The 14,819-nt window shown below is 37.9% G+C and overlaps 1 protein-coding gene across 9 annotated transcripts in view; it reads right to left on the bottom strand.

Moving 5' to 3' along the window:
- PTPRD (protein tyrosine phosphatase receptor type D) overlaps positions 1 to 14,819 on the bottom strand; it is a 534,283-nt gene that overhangs the window by 281,009 nt on the left and 238,455 nt on the right. The gene's annotated exons all lie outside the window — the stretch shown is intronic.

The raw sequence follows: 14,819 nt of genomic DNA, 5'->3' as shown, positions 1-14,819 counted from the left end.
AAAGGGGGGGGGGGCGCTTCCCTGGTGGCGCAGTGGTTGAGAGTCCACCTGCCGATGCAGGGGACGCGGGTTCATGCCCAGGTCCGGGAGGATCCCACATGCCGCGGAGCAGCTGAGCCCGTGAGCCATGGCCGCTGAGCCTGCGCATCCGGAGCCTGTGCTCCACAACGGGAGAGGCCACAGCAGTGAGAGGCCCGCGTACCACAAAACAAACAAACAAACAAAAAAGATCTTGGTCTTCTACCCTTTCAACTAGGCAAAGAATTCTAAATATGAAACTGTTAACATGTTTTCACAAAGTGTTTTGAGTTACTTTTATTTGTAGTGGCTCAAAGTTCCCTAGACAACACTAACATGAATCTTCTTCTCTGTCCAAGATTCCTGGGACTTTACAACACCTTGTCTTTGTTTATCAGCTATCAAGTTTACCAGGAATGAGGACACAAAAGACCATCATTTTATGAGATGATAAATTCCTTGAACTTGTATGAGAGATAATATACAAAACACATTTTTTAAAAGGTTTTTTTTTTTGTAATTCAAATTACAGTAGGAATCAGCATGCTTTATCTGGCATAAAAACAAAAAAAGTTTCTCTCTTCAACCTCTTCTTATGAGGTCTCCATGTGTTCAGACACTCCAGATAAACTTAAATAAAAGACTGTCAACCTAAATGAACTCATTTGCATTAATATTTTTTCCAGAGTCAGCCCCATGTCCAGACTAAGAAAAATATGTAATGCATGTACATTTACCGATATAGATATATGTAAAATATGACTGTAAGCAAACTATCTATATCTGTATCATAGCTTTTATTACACCTCTGTCTCTATGCATCTGTATATATATCTATACTTGTTCAAAAATATTCCTCCTTAGCCAAACCCACCACTGAATTACTTAGTCTTCCTCACACTGCTACCTTTGGAAGATGAAGAGATTCCACCAAACACTGCAACAAAATTTAGCAACTGAGCCTGCCTTAGTAAACTTTTTGCTTTCAAAGAGCATTTTTAATCATAAATAGCATTCTACTACTTGCAAGCTGATTTGTATTCTATGGAGGGTGTATTATAATCCTTACCAGAAACTAATAACGATTTTAATGAAATTGCATTGACTTTGGAGGTTTCACCATTTATAAGTTGCCTAATTAGTCTTAGTAAAATCATTCATTACTCCTTGCAAACATCAGCAGGTGAACTACACAGACGATTATTAGATTAAACTAGATTTAAAGGTTGTTTTATTATAAATGTGATAGAAAAAAGTCAAAGAAAAAAAATCTACCTTTTCTTAAATATTATACTGCACTTAGTCAGAAGTTTAAACTCTTGGTATGGGTAGAAAGGCTGGTGTATGGCCCTACAGACAGCTTTCTCCAGTCATTAGTTTCAAAACTATTTACTTTGTAACCTCAGAGCAGCCACCTCTTAATGTGTTTGCTTCCTCACTAATTTGAGAACATTTGTCCATGGCCTAAATAAAAAGAGAGAAGAGCCTTAGCACCCCAAACCCCATTTCCTAAATTAAATACTTCATTTATTTGAGGAGGAGATGTTCTCAATTACAGTCAGCAAAGTTCAGAAAGCAATTAGGTGATTAATCCCACTTAGAATATAAATCCAACGACAGCTGTTACTTATAAAGGAAACTGACATAAAGTACATGTCCTAACTCTCCTATCCACTGACATAATAAATCTATCAATAAATATACATATGGATTATATATACTCTGGGGAGTTTGGAGCAAAGTACTATATGTGGTTTTCCAATGCAAACATTTATATAAATATACAGTTTAGTTATACTAAAATCATATTGAAATCCCTTAATGAAAAGCCTAACAGATTAGAAGGGTGACCACTGATAAGCATGAAGCATGCTTTTGTGGTCCACTGGCTGTTTAGAATAATAACATTGCTGGTAAAACGTACCAGCACTAGAAAATATTTTCCATCAGTTGTACATCAGAGTCTCTATTAATTGTCCTGGAAATGAAATACAACTATCCTCATCACTAAGAGTATCCAAAATTAAATCCTTTGCTGAGCCTCCTCTTTCACATTCAGTTTCCAGAATACCCACTCTTTAATAAAATTCACTGATAATGTACTATGTGCCAAGTACAACTGTAAAGGAAGAAACTCAGAAACAGGTAGGATATAGTCTCTAATCTGAAGATCCTCCCAGGAGATAGGGGAGGCACATGTATGAGGAAGTGAAACAATGGAGCAAAGTGCCATGGTGGCATACGAGAGGGGACAATTAGATCTCAGAGACAGCTGGGGAAGAAACACGAGTTGGGATCTTTTTCAGAGGAATAACAGATTTTCAATCAATAAACATTCATTGGATGAATGAAAGGTAGGCTGAGGAATGAATGGCAGGTGATAAGGCAGAGAATTGTGGAAGAACAGCATGACATTAGAGAATGGAAAGGAACTGAGTCTGAAAACAGCATAAAGTATATTACATGAGATAAGGGTATCCCAAGATGAGGCTAGTGAGGGCCTCTGCCCATATTAAGGAGTTTTGATTTTATCCTATAGGCACTGGGGGATGATACCAATGTTGGCAATAGATGAATAGATGCCAAGAACAGAAACCAGATAAGATCTCTTGCAAAAGTCCCAAAAGCAATGCCTACCCGAGCTAAGTCATCCAAAGGTAGGATAAAAAGAAGAAATCGCATGTAAGAGGTAAAACTGACAGAAGCTATTGCCTATGTAGTTTTGTAGAATAAGGGATAAAAGAGAAGTCAGTAAGACTAAGTTTTCAGGCTCATATAACCAGGAGAATGATGGTGCCATTAACTGAGATGGAAAGTATAGGAAATGGGAGAGAGAATGAGTTTAGTCTTAACATGTAATTTTAGTTAGAGATCACTGCAATATATTTAGGTACCAAATCCAATGGACTACTGGGAATACTAGCCAGAGCTTAGGGAAAAAAAATAAAAATCAAGATTTTGGTTCCTTGTGCACTGTTGGTGGGATTATAAATAACTGAACCCACTGTGGAAATCAGTGTAGATAATCCTCAAAAAATTAAAAATAGACCTACTATATGATACAGCGATTCCACTTCCAGGAATATATTTAAAAAATGAAAATACTTACTTGACAAAGATACCTGCACCACCCTGTTCATAGCAACATTATTTACAATAGTTAAGACATGGAAATAACTTACGTGTCCATTGATGGATAAAAGGATAAATTAGTTGTGGTATATGTATACAATGGAATACTACTCAGCCATAAAAAAACCCCAAAAAACAAGGAAATCCTACCATCTGTAACAACATGGATGGACCCTGGCAACACTATGCTAAGTGTAATAAGTCATACAGAGAAAGATAATTACTGAATTAAACGAAACAAAATGCCAAACTCATAGAAACAGAGATCAGACTTAAGGTTACCAAGAGGCGAAGTGTAAGGGGAGGGGGATTGGAGGAAGTTGGTCAAAAGATACAAACTCCCAGTTCTAAGATAAATAATTACTAGGGATGTAATGTACAACATGATGACTATAGCTAACACTGCTGTATGATATGTAGGAAAGTTAAGAGAGTAAATCCTAAAAATTCTCACCACAAGATGTTTTTCCCTTTTTGTCTTTTTTTCTTTCCTTCCTTTTTATTGTATCTGTATGAGCAAATCAATGTTGGCTGAACTGATTGTGGTAATCACTTCATAACATATGTAAGTCAAACCATCATGCTGTATGCTTTAAGCTTACACAGTGATGTATGTCAATTATTTCTCAATAACACTGAGAAAAAAGGTCTCGTGCACAGTAAATACGACCTTCAGTAAAACAAAGTTTATATTTTCCAACAACGACAACGAAAAAGAGATTTTGGTCCCTGAAGCATGGAAGCAAGTGACATCATATGGGAAATATGGACCCCAAGGTTTAGACCATTAAAGACTAGTCAGAGGAGGGACAGAAGGCATGGCTAGGTAAGCATCTTACTGAGGAGCAATGGCAGTCATTTCTGGATTCCTAAGCTATTGACAAAACAAAACAAAACGTTTATCTTTTAAATCTATCATTTGAATCACTGTAGGTAACCTCTGGCCTGTCAAAATGTGTAGGTGCTTATATTCCCCAACTCAAGTGCCACAAAGGACCTCTGCTTCTATCAACGTCTTCAGCAAGAAATGATATGCCAACATAATATGCCTCAGCAGAGCTTAAAACAGTGAAGCTGGAAGACTGCGGGGTGAGCAAATTTTGAAGTTTATTAAACCTGACAATTTAATATTTATGTAAGCTGCAAGTGTTAAGCATAATTGGACTTAACTATCGGCCTAGGTTTAATGGGATGTGAATTTAACTTCATTATCATAATTTTGCCAACTCTTTGAGCTTACTCGACTAAACTAGGGAAGAACGTGGAGAGCCATCTTCTACCTCACCAAAACAACTGTGGAGATGACCTGAAATCTTTGGGTCAAAGAATGTGGGTTCCTGGATTTCACAAAAGGGAAGAGCTTCAGTCAAGACCACTGGAAAACACAGAGGTGGGAGTCAGAAACCCTGGGTTTTAATTCCAGATCTGCTAGTTACCATGAGACTTTGGGCAAGTTACTAAACATCTAGAAGCCTCAGTTTCTTTGAGATAAGAATGATGTCAACCATTTGAGATAGCTGTGAGGATGAACAGAGGCCTTTGTACATAACATGCAATCAACGAATGTCGTTTGCTGTTGGCCCTCATGCCTTTATTTTCTGCTTCAACAGACATAACCCAGTTGGAGGCCTTTCTGCCCATCACCATGAACCTTAGAAACCTAACCATATTCTACCTACTAGTTGTCCACCATCCATCTGCTATTACAGTTACCTCTCTGATACAACTGGTGGCCCATAATTTAGAAGCATATGGAGTACATGTACCCCTGAAGAAACTGTAAATTATACTTGGCAGTTATTTTAATAATCTCTCTCTCTCTCTTTCATTTTACATACTGAGAACTGAAGCCCGCAGGAATTGGCAAACTATGGTCAGCAGGACAAATCCTGCCCATTGTCTGTTTTTGTAAATAAAGTCTTACAGTCATGCCCATTCAAAAAAAAAAAAAAAGAAGCATATGGAGAACCACAGCATGGATGAGTCCTTTCTTGGGGAAGGGGAGAGGTGCAGAGTGTACTATACCACCCTCAAAAACCTAAAAGCATGCTTCTTTCCACTTCCATTTTATTCCTCTATAAATGAGTATAATGAATGGGTCCATATATGTGGACACAATCTCTGTGAAGGAATGTCTCCAGGAATTGCTTTTTGGGATAGAACCCTGGGGAGGAGAAAGGAGATACTGAAGGGACAAAAAGTGGGAGGGGGAAAGTGGTCTGGATAGGAGTTTTTACACACACACACACATACACACACACACACACACACTGAAACAAAACAACTCACACTAGATAATCAGCTTGAGTCTGTAAGTAGAGAATGCTAATACCAACAGGGATCTGAGAGAGATCACCTCAGGCTAGCCTTCTCATTTTATAGAGAAGGGAACGGCGACCAAGAGAAGGAAAATCATTACCCAATGATAGCGTCTTACGTGGATCTGTCAACCTAACAAGAGATGTGAAGCACATGTAAAGACATTTGTTCCTTATGTGAAGGCATCAAGAATCCAGGCCATAAGATATATAAGAGACATGAAATGTACTTTCAATTTACTTCCAGGGAGTAAATAAGAAATTCTAGGAGGAAGAAAACCAGCCCCAGATGCCACTGAGTGTACCAAGCATTATTTTACTACTTGGTGCTTGATATTCTGAAATCCATCCCGCCCTTCTCCCTTTCCTCCCTTCCTCCCAAGCCTCCCCACCCCACCCCTTGTCCTACCAAATCATAATATATATTATTTTAATTTTATTTCCTTCTAGAAAGATCATTTTTTATGTCTCTACAATAACTTTATCTCTCTTACCTATCTAGTGGTCACAATTTAAATTTCAGAAGCTTTATTCAAAATATTCACAAAGTGCATCACTTAGACTATGATTGAATCCAGGTTATTAAAACTCCTATTTTACAGGGAAGCTCCTTCACAGAACAGTCATAATTTTCCCTTAGGCTTGATCTGGGAATCCTTCACCATAGAGGGAGGACAGTAGCTTCAGGTAAGGAAACCTTTACCCGAATGTTTGATTTCAACAGAAGCCTATTTGGGGCTGAAGCAGAATCACTCATAAAAACAATGGTAAAATAACTGGGAAGCAGAGTGGTCCGTGCTTATAATGCCATCAGCAGCGGAGGATGATCAACGCCTAGAGTACTTCTGTTGTCAAGGAAGGGCTATTTCAATAATATGAGCAAATATTCATTTCATTAGAGTGAGATGAAAATCTAGGACCTGTAATTTTAAAGAAGCACTAAAAATGAGGAGTATTTTCATGTTGTGGTTGACTTTATGAGAAACTGTTATTTTTTGCTGCATGTTTATGTGTCAGATATACTCCAGTTCAAGTTAACATGGAGAGTTCCTGCCACACTTGGGCTGCAAATATCTGTGATTATAGGATGTCAGTCTTTAACACTGCATTGTAACCATATGTCCCAGGACAATGCTTTTCTGTTATTTATTATAATTCAACACAAAGCTCAGAACAAAGCTTAGGATTTCTAGACAGTTTTACAATATTTCCGGATCCTTACGTAGACTATATCTACACAATTACAAGGTAAAGTGGGCAATATAAATAGTTGAATTAAATGAATCAAGCCCCAGAGTAAAATTTAGAGATTTGAATTACCCAGTTCCGCTGTCTTAAACAGAAATGAAAATGTGTAATATGAAATTTTAGCAAAGTGCTTTGCCTGTGCTAGAGGAGAAATAGTGTAAGGTATTCCCAATAAGGAATTCTGTAAGAGGACCATGATAGTCTCAAACTCCGGTATGCCACTTAGCAAAGCATCATTGCAGTACCTTTTAGGGCTGCCTGGTCACTCAGAAAAGCACACACTCCCCCTTAAGTGACTGGCATATCTCAGAGAATCACTCAGAAACCCTCAGAGTCTCTCCCATATATTCTGGCTCACCCTTCCCCCGCTGCAAGGCATCTGGGATCTGATTAGTTGGACATACTTATCAAACTAGCCAGAATGCAGGAAAATCTCCATTGGGTTTAATGAATGATCAGTGACCCCCATTAGATTAGTGACAGAAAATGGATGATGTAAATAAAATATTTAAAAGTACCTTAGAATTAAAAAAAAGAAGAAGAAGAGAAATACTCTCTTGATTATTTTAATTCTGGAGGCTTTAATGGGCACTTTTCTTCAGGGGTCTTCATGAGTTGGGCCATATGATCTTTATTTCTACAACTGGTAAAGAATAAGTGGCCCAAAGAGAGAGAACAAGCACAGGTCGATATGGCTGTGGCATTTTACATATTGGTGAGACTCTGACATGACTTCTCAGTGAAGGAGGCAAATGAAGTACAGGCTTCTCTGTGTTTTCCATATGACACCCCTAAAGCCAGAGGACTAAGGTCACTGGGGCCAAAGCCCAAGGGAACCATAAAATCAACATCAAAGCTTCTATGAGATCTTGTCTCCTCTTAAGGTGAATGAGAATTTTAAATTCACCTCCTTAATAAATCCAAATTGATTTTAATGTTCAAATAATGCTGTTTCCCCTATTTGAGTAAAATTGATGTTGCAGGAAATAAGCCATGTTAAGTTTGTAACTTCACATACACCTGGCTGGGTCCAGGACCTTGACACATTAATATAGCAGCACTGGACTGCATGGTTGGTAGGTCACTTCAAAAAGGTCAGCAGCAGAGTACAGGCAAAGGACACAGGCTCTGAAGTCTGGGTTTTTTCAAGGTCAGGTTTTTCAAAGTACTCCTCACTTTGTGGTTTTGGGCATTTCATCTTACCCTAACTTCTGCATCTGTAAATTGTGGAAAATATGACCCATCTGGTGGGCTTATCATGGGAAAAAACTGAGCTAATATATGACAAACAGGTGACACGACGCCTGAAACACAGCGGATGTTCAAAGCACGCATGGAAGCTCTCGTTACTGTATGAAGGTCTCTGACCATGCAGACCAGAATCTACAGAACGTGAGCAATGCAGCGTCCCTCCTAAAATGGGGCACTTAAAAAGTAAAATTAAATAAAACACTACATCAACAAAAAATCCAATTTTGATCATCACTATTTAACTCTATTTTACTAAGAAACTTTGAACGTTGGGAGAACTAAATAACCCTACAATAAATGGTTTGCCAATAATTCACAGAAATAAAAGGCATCCTTGGATGTCTTATATTTTCCTCTTAATCATTTGACATTTTCTCTCTTTTAACCATACCTGTTCCTTCCTTATACAAATAATGTCCAGAGAAAAACATTTCAAGATATTGTCAACATCTAAATTGTCAACACAAATGTTGAATAAGACAAGCTTAGCTTTGCATTAGCTCTGATTATAAACTGAGCTACTAAGACTCACTTTACTTCAGGCTCCTCATCAGTAAAATGAGAGAAAAAAATTCTCTACCTCAGGACTGGTATTGAGATTAAATGGGCTAATATGTAGAATAAAGTGACTTGTTAAGTATAAGAACAATTCACGTATTAAGCATTTTGGCATATAGTGCAGTTTTTGTAAGCCTATTATTTTTGTTGAGTACAATTATTATTAGTTGTATGGACATTACACTTTCAGAACCTCAGTCTCCCATCTATTAAGTAGAGGAAATACTTCACAGGATGGCTGTGAAATCACTTTGGCATATACCGTTGATTCTAGGATAGGGTCCCAACACCCAGTCCAGTGTCCTGTCTACACCGCATGGTCTCTAACAGATGTCTGAGTCCAAGCTAAGCACTGGCAGTGCTTTCCCCTTTTCACTTTCGTCAGACAAAACGAAAACTGAATCATTTGATGTGTACAGTAAAACAGCACTCTGTGTTATACAAGAAGTGGATGGGTGGAACACCACAGAATGACATTTAAAGTATTTACTCATAAGTTTTCAGTTTAACAGCCTAGTGACAAGCCACTGCTTTGGCACACACTGTGGCTTCATTCAGTATTTTAAGTCAGCAGGACATTATTCCATTCAGTCTAGTTCTACTGTGTTATTTTATTTAGTTTTTAGAGGAGCTTTAATTTCCTCACCTTTTAAAAAAAATCTCCATATAACATTTCATTAAACTATACAACAGGACTATACAACAGGAAGTGATCTAGTTTAGATGAGAGGGAAAAAAAATAAAAACAAGTCCCAGAAAAATAACTCTATTCGCCAACCATTACCATTCTGAAAGCAAATTTTTCTAAGCCTAGATAATTAATTTAAAACTTTCCACATCAACATCCACAATGGTTTTATATTTTAAAGTTGAAATATGAGTCTCTCAATCTAAATTCATGGTATATTATTTTTTTAGATAGTGGAACATTCAAATGTCTGATGGAACAAGCAAAATACTTCAAAGATTATGCTCTTCTAATAAGTAAAATCAATCTAATTTTTAAACTGTTCATCAACTAAAAAAACCTCCTATTTGTAATAATACAACCCCAACAGCATGAGGGGGAAAATGGTGATTATTCGATTCAAAGACAAAAAGCCAAAATCTAAATTAGCCTGCCTCTGTCCAAGCGACTGAGAATTTTTTTTTATCACAAATATTGCTAGGACTTGACACTTGCATATGCCATTTTTATAAAGTAATTACTCAAAGGTGAAGGTGAGGTAGATGACTAGAACACAGAGAGGGTGAAGGATAGAAAGAAAGAAATAGAGCAGAAACAGCACTATGCTGTGACTTTCAAAAAGACTAGGTTTTAACAATGTTAACTAGTCCTTTTTGTATCTAAATAACCTGTTAAACATATTTCTTTTATATAATTCACCAAGTAAATATATCTGTATTTCATGTTCTATTGTTTCCTTTTTGTATGTTTTGCCACATGAATTCAAACAATACTGAAGAATATGTTTTGTTGTTTTGTTTTGTTTTGTTTTTAATGCCAGGTTTAAGTATATGAATTTGGGTCTAGGACCAAAGGCGGCAGGACCTGGAATAAGCGAGGGGCGTCAGAGAGACTGTGGATGGAGCATTTGAGAAGCTACTGCAATAGGAAAAAGGAAACTCTGCTCAGTTAAGGTGTTGGTACCAAAATGGAAAGATGTGGGGGAAAAAAGGGTCACTGTGTAAGTGATGATGTGGGAATGCATAGTCCAGGAAAGGCAAGACAGAGGAATAAGTCAAGGGAAATCCAGAAGCTTCCAACCTGGACAACAGAGCGGAAGCATGGTGGTGCTGTTGACTGATACAAGGACACAATATCCGAGAGGGAAGCTTGTTGAAATGGGAAGAGGATGAAAACTTCTGCTGGGGCACACTGAGGCTGGTGGAACCTCCAAGTACAAGTGGTATTGTTCTCGACCTTTCTCTACTTTCCTGAATGCTGTAGATCACAAGACACATAAGGGAGATGGTTCTCCCTGGAAACTCTCTCCCCATGACAGAGTACAGCTACACACTTCCCAGCCAGCAGGCCAGAAGCTTCACCTTTGAAGGAAAGAAAGGTAAGTTCTGGGTCCACAATACAATCCTCTAGTCAGCTTTAGGCAGGTACCACAGACAATGGATAATGCAGGCAAATCTGCCCCAGCAGGAAGCTATAGACTCCGTGCTATAGTTACTTCTGTTTGCCAAATGCACCAAAATCAGGTCCTTATGCTATAGTTCTTCCAAGCGATACCAACCTGGGATAATGTGGAAATTATTGAGAGGTTGTATAGAGCCAGCCTGTGCCAACTGCATGCCTGGCCCAAAGACCATGGCTGGGTCCCAAATTAACTGATATTAAGAAAATGTGTTTCTGTTAGGAAATCAAAACCTTGTATATGTATGCAGAGAATCAGTTGGCTTAATCTTCTGGGTTAGTATCTGAGGTGCTACTGAAGGGGACAAGTGGGCACATCCATTCAAACCAGCCTGACAAGTCACAGTAGGACGTGGTCCCAAATCAAGTGTGTACCTACCTGTCTCTGCATTGTCTGAACTGAATGCTGCAGCTGACACTGTCTGTATATCTTCAGGTACACAAACCAATGGCATTTAAAACTTGTCCCAAATTATTTATTAATTTCTAATTTCTAAAGGCTTAGCATTTGCTGTTTTAGTACCTTCTAGTTTCTCAAGTATCTTTGTGACTTTCTATGTCCATTACACAGTGTTGTTTTCATAGGAGTGACTGACATAAAGGAAAACAGCTCTCTACAAGGTGGTACCAGTACTTAAGAAAAACAGCATTTAATGAGGACTCTAAATGTTTCCTCCATCCTTAAAGTCTCTGTTGGATTAGGATTTATTATAGAAGTCAATTTTAGTGGCATGTATCTTTTCTCTCACTTACTAGAAGTGTCTACACAATGTCTATAAAAGTAACCCTCCTGAAAACTTCTTTAAAAAGACACCAAATATGAAGAAAAAGTAAATTCTGGTTAAAAGTTGCATCAGGCAAAAGTCTAAAGTGAATTTTGAGTAAATGTGAACAATATTCAATAAAATAACTTTTCTAGAATATATAAATGTATTAATATGCAATTCAGACTGAAATAGTGTTTCCGAAATATTATGTTTCAGATTATTTATGCAACATTAATCCATGAATAGCAGTTTTCATTTTATAAATCTATACGTATAATCTACCTATGGCTCCATAATAATAGTAGTTTAAATGAAACTAAATGTACTTCTAGGTGACAATCTCACAACAATCTTATTATGTGTATTCAAAAGGCATCTTTTAAGGGCTTTTGTAGCATGCTCTGTATTAGCACCATATAAAACAATCATTAACAATAAAATAAACTATAGTGAATTATACAACAGATTACAGTGTAGCCTCACAGTGGCAGATCTATATGTTCTGACATGGAAACAGAGGCCAGATACTGTTCTGTAAAAATAAACCCAAATTGCAGAACAATCCATATAATGTGATTCTACTAGTTAAAGCAAAACAAGCTTCAACTATAAAGCCATATATGCATGTGTTCCACAGATATTAAACTACAGTATACTGAAAAAGATTTGGAAAGATATATAACAAACTGCTACCTCTGAGCATGAAGGTGATGAAGAGCTTCTTTCATTGTTTACTTCTATGTGGTTTGAAATATTTTCAAAGAGAATGCATTTATGAATGTTTCAAAAGTAAAAAGGAATATATTAAAAATGAGAAAATTTTGCATTATCTTCTACGAAAGACCATTCGCATGGTTCAACAATTATCTCAAGTGTGATTACTTAAAATTAGAATAAATGACTTTGAATTATGAAATGTTCTATGATTCGTTATAGCATTAAGACTTACTACAGAGTATTACATATCAAACTTTACATGAAAAGAATTATTAATATCACATCAATAGCTAAGTTTCCATGTTTATAGTCACCATTCTATCATTCAATAATATAAACCTAAGATTTAATCAATTAATAAAGGGCTTATATTTTACTTATATCTTGTCTTTTTGAGGGGTAATTTTAGTTTTCTATTACATCCAATACATAAAGGGTATTCAACACACATGGCTTTTGAAAAGACCAAATAACGAATGTAACAATTACATACATGTCAAGACAAAGTTATGTAGGAAATATTTTAAAGGACAAGTTGCATTCTTTGGTGTCAGTGGCCTCATCCATTTCTGGAAGAAGGGAGGAGAGCAGGAAGAGAGAGGGATGGACCCTATCCCTGACACTAATGCTAAGGATGTAAACACTACTATACATTATATGCTTTCATCCTAGGGAACAGAGCACTTCAACCATACTTAGAAACAGAGACTATTCCTTTAGTGACTTTTTTATTAAAAATAAATTTAAGGGAGGGCTTCCCTGGTGGCGCAGTGGTTGAGAATCCTCCTGCTGATGCAGGGAACATGGGTTCATGCCCCGGTCCGGGAAGATCCCACATGCCGCGGAGCGGCTAGGCCCGTGAGCCATGGCCACTGAGCCTGGGCATCCAGAGCCTGTGCTCCGCAACGGGAGAGGCCACAACAGTGAGAGGCCCGTGTACCGCCAAAAAAAAAAAAAAAAAAAAAAGTATAAAAATAAATAAATAAATAAATTTAAGGGCTTCCCTGGTGGCACAGTGGTTAAGAATCTGCCTGCCAATGCAGGGGACATGGGTTCAAGCCCTGGTCCGGGAAGATCCCATATGTCACAGAGCAACTAAGCCTGTGCGCCACAACTACTGAGCCTGTGCTCTAGCACCCGCAAGCTACAACTACTGAGCCCGCGTGCTACAACTACTGAAGCCCACAGGCCTAGAGCCCGTGCTCCACAAGAGAAGCCACCACAATGAGTAACCCACGCACCGCACGAAGAGTAGCCCCCGCTCGCCGCAACTAGAGAAAGCCCACGGGCAGCAACAAAGACCCAACGCAGCCAAAAATAAATAAATAAAAAATAAATAAATAAATAAATAATTTAAAGTGAGAATAAAGGCAGACTAATATATTATAGCATCACAGCATCTCTGACATCATCAGGCTGTGTCTTCTATCCAAAGCTTGAATCCTTTGACTCTCCAGGACCCCCAGAAAATGACTGCTCACCTCTACCTCCTAAAATTACTCTGGTAATTTTCAGGAAGCTGAGATCATTCCAGAGTTCTTCCTGGGATCAGTCCAAAAACCTGCCACTTCCTGATCCACACTGGGCTGTCTGAGCTAACACAAAATGAGTCTAACCCCTCTTCTACATGACAGTCCATAGAGGCAACCACCAACTTCATAACTGGTTTTGTTATTGTCCTGAAGCCCCTGAGGGATCAGAAGAATTACATTTCTACATTCTCAGGCCAACTATCTTCTCTGTAAGAACTTTCTGAAATTAATAAATAATCTGTCTTCTTAGAAACAGTTCCTATTCAAAGAACAATACAGTTATTCCTGTACTATTTCCTTTTTTGTCTCTAAGATATAGTAAAATTGAAGCCCTCATAGTTTGGTAAATTTGGAAGGCAATTAATGAGAATATGAGTTTCTCTTTTTTTGGTATTTTTAATACTATACTATTAGCTTTAACATACTGCCCTTCAGGCACAAATGTGATATGAATTAATCCATTATTAGTAAATGCCATTTAAGTTAATTCAGTTTCCAAAAAGTAGCAAGGGCATCACACTGATCTAGCCACAATTTTGCTTTGGCCTTCCTCACAGCATGTGTGGTATCTCACCAGGCTGAATACAGGCCTGGTGTCTCTCACTATGGACAAAACTATACCTGGTCAGAAGATGATCGAACCTCTGACCTCATGAGTCTCATTACAACAACTGCAGGAACCAGTCGCCTTACTTGACCTCAGCTGGGAACTCACATGTTGGGTGACATAAATTTTTGGCCGCTCTGTGAAAGTGCCATGAGTATTGATTTAGGAGCTATGAATAAATTTTAACAAGTAGGTGAATTCATAAATAGGGAATCCATGAATAATGACGAACAACTACTAGAGAAGATAATCACTTAAATATTTTAATAAGTGCGAGTCAATTCCATTTCTCTTTTTTTTTTAGAAGCCTACATGTAGAATTCTACAAAGACTATCTTTACAAAGACTACTGCTGCAAAGGAGTGTATGCAAAACAAAAAAGGAAAAATAAGAAATAAGCGGCCTGGAAACCTGGGATCATGGACATCTAGGACGTCGCTACATTCATCTAATCACTTACAGGGACAAGTACCTCCTCTGCCTGTCTGTTGGCCAAAGTGCAAGGCGGAGTTGCGCTATATTCAG

Source organism: Mesoplodon densirostris, chromosome 6, assembly GCF_025265405.1.
Source record: "Mesoplodon densirostris isolate mMesDen1 chromosome 6, mMesDen1 primary haplotype, whole genome shotgun sequence".
In the NCBI taxonomy this organism is placed as follows: Eukaryota; Metazoa; Chordata; class Mammalia; order Artiodactyla; family Ziphiidae; genus Mesoplodon; species Mesoplodon densirostris.
The sequence above is the reverse complement of the archived record's forward strand: the minus strand, read 5'-3'. Positions and strand labels throughout refer to the sequence as shown.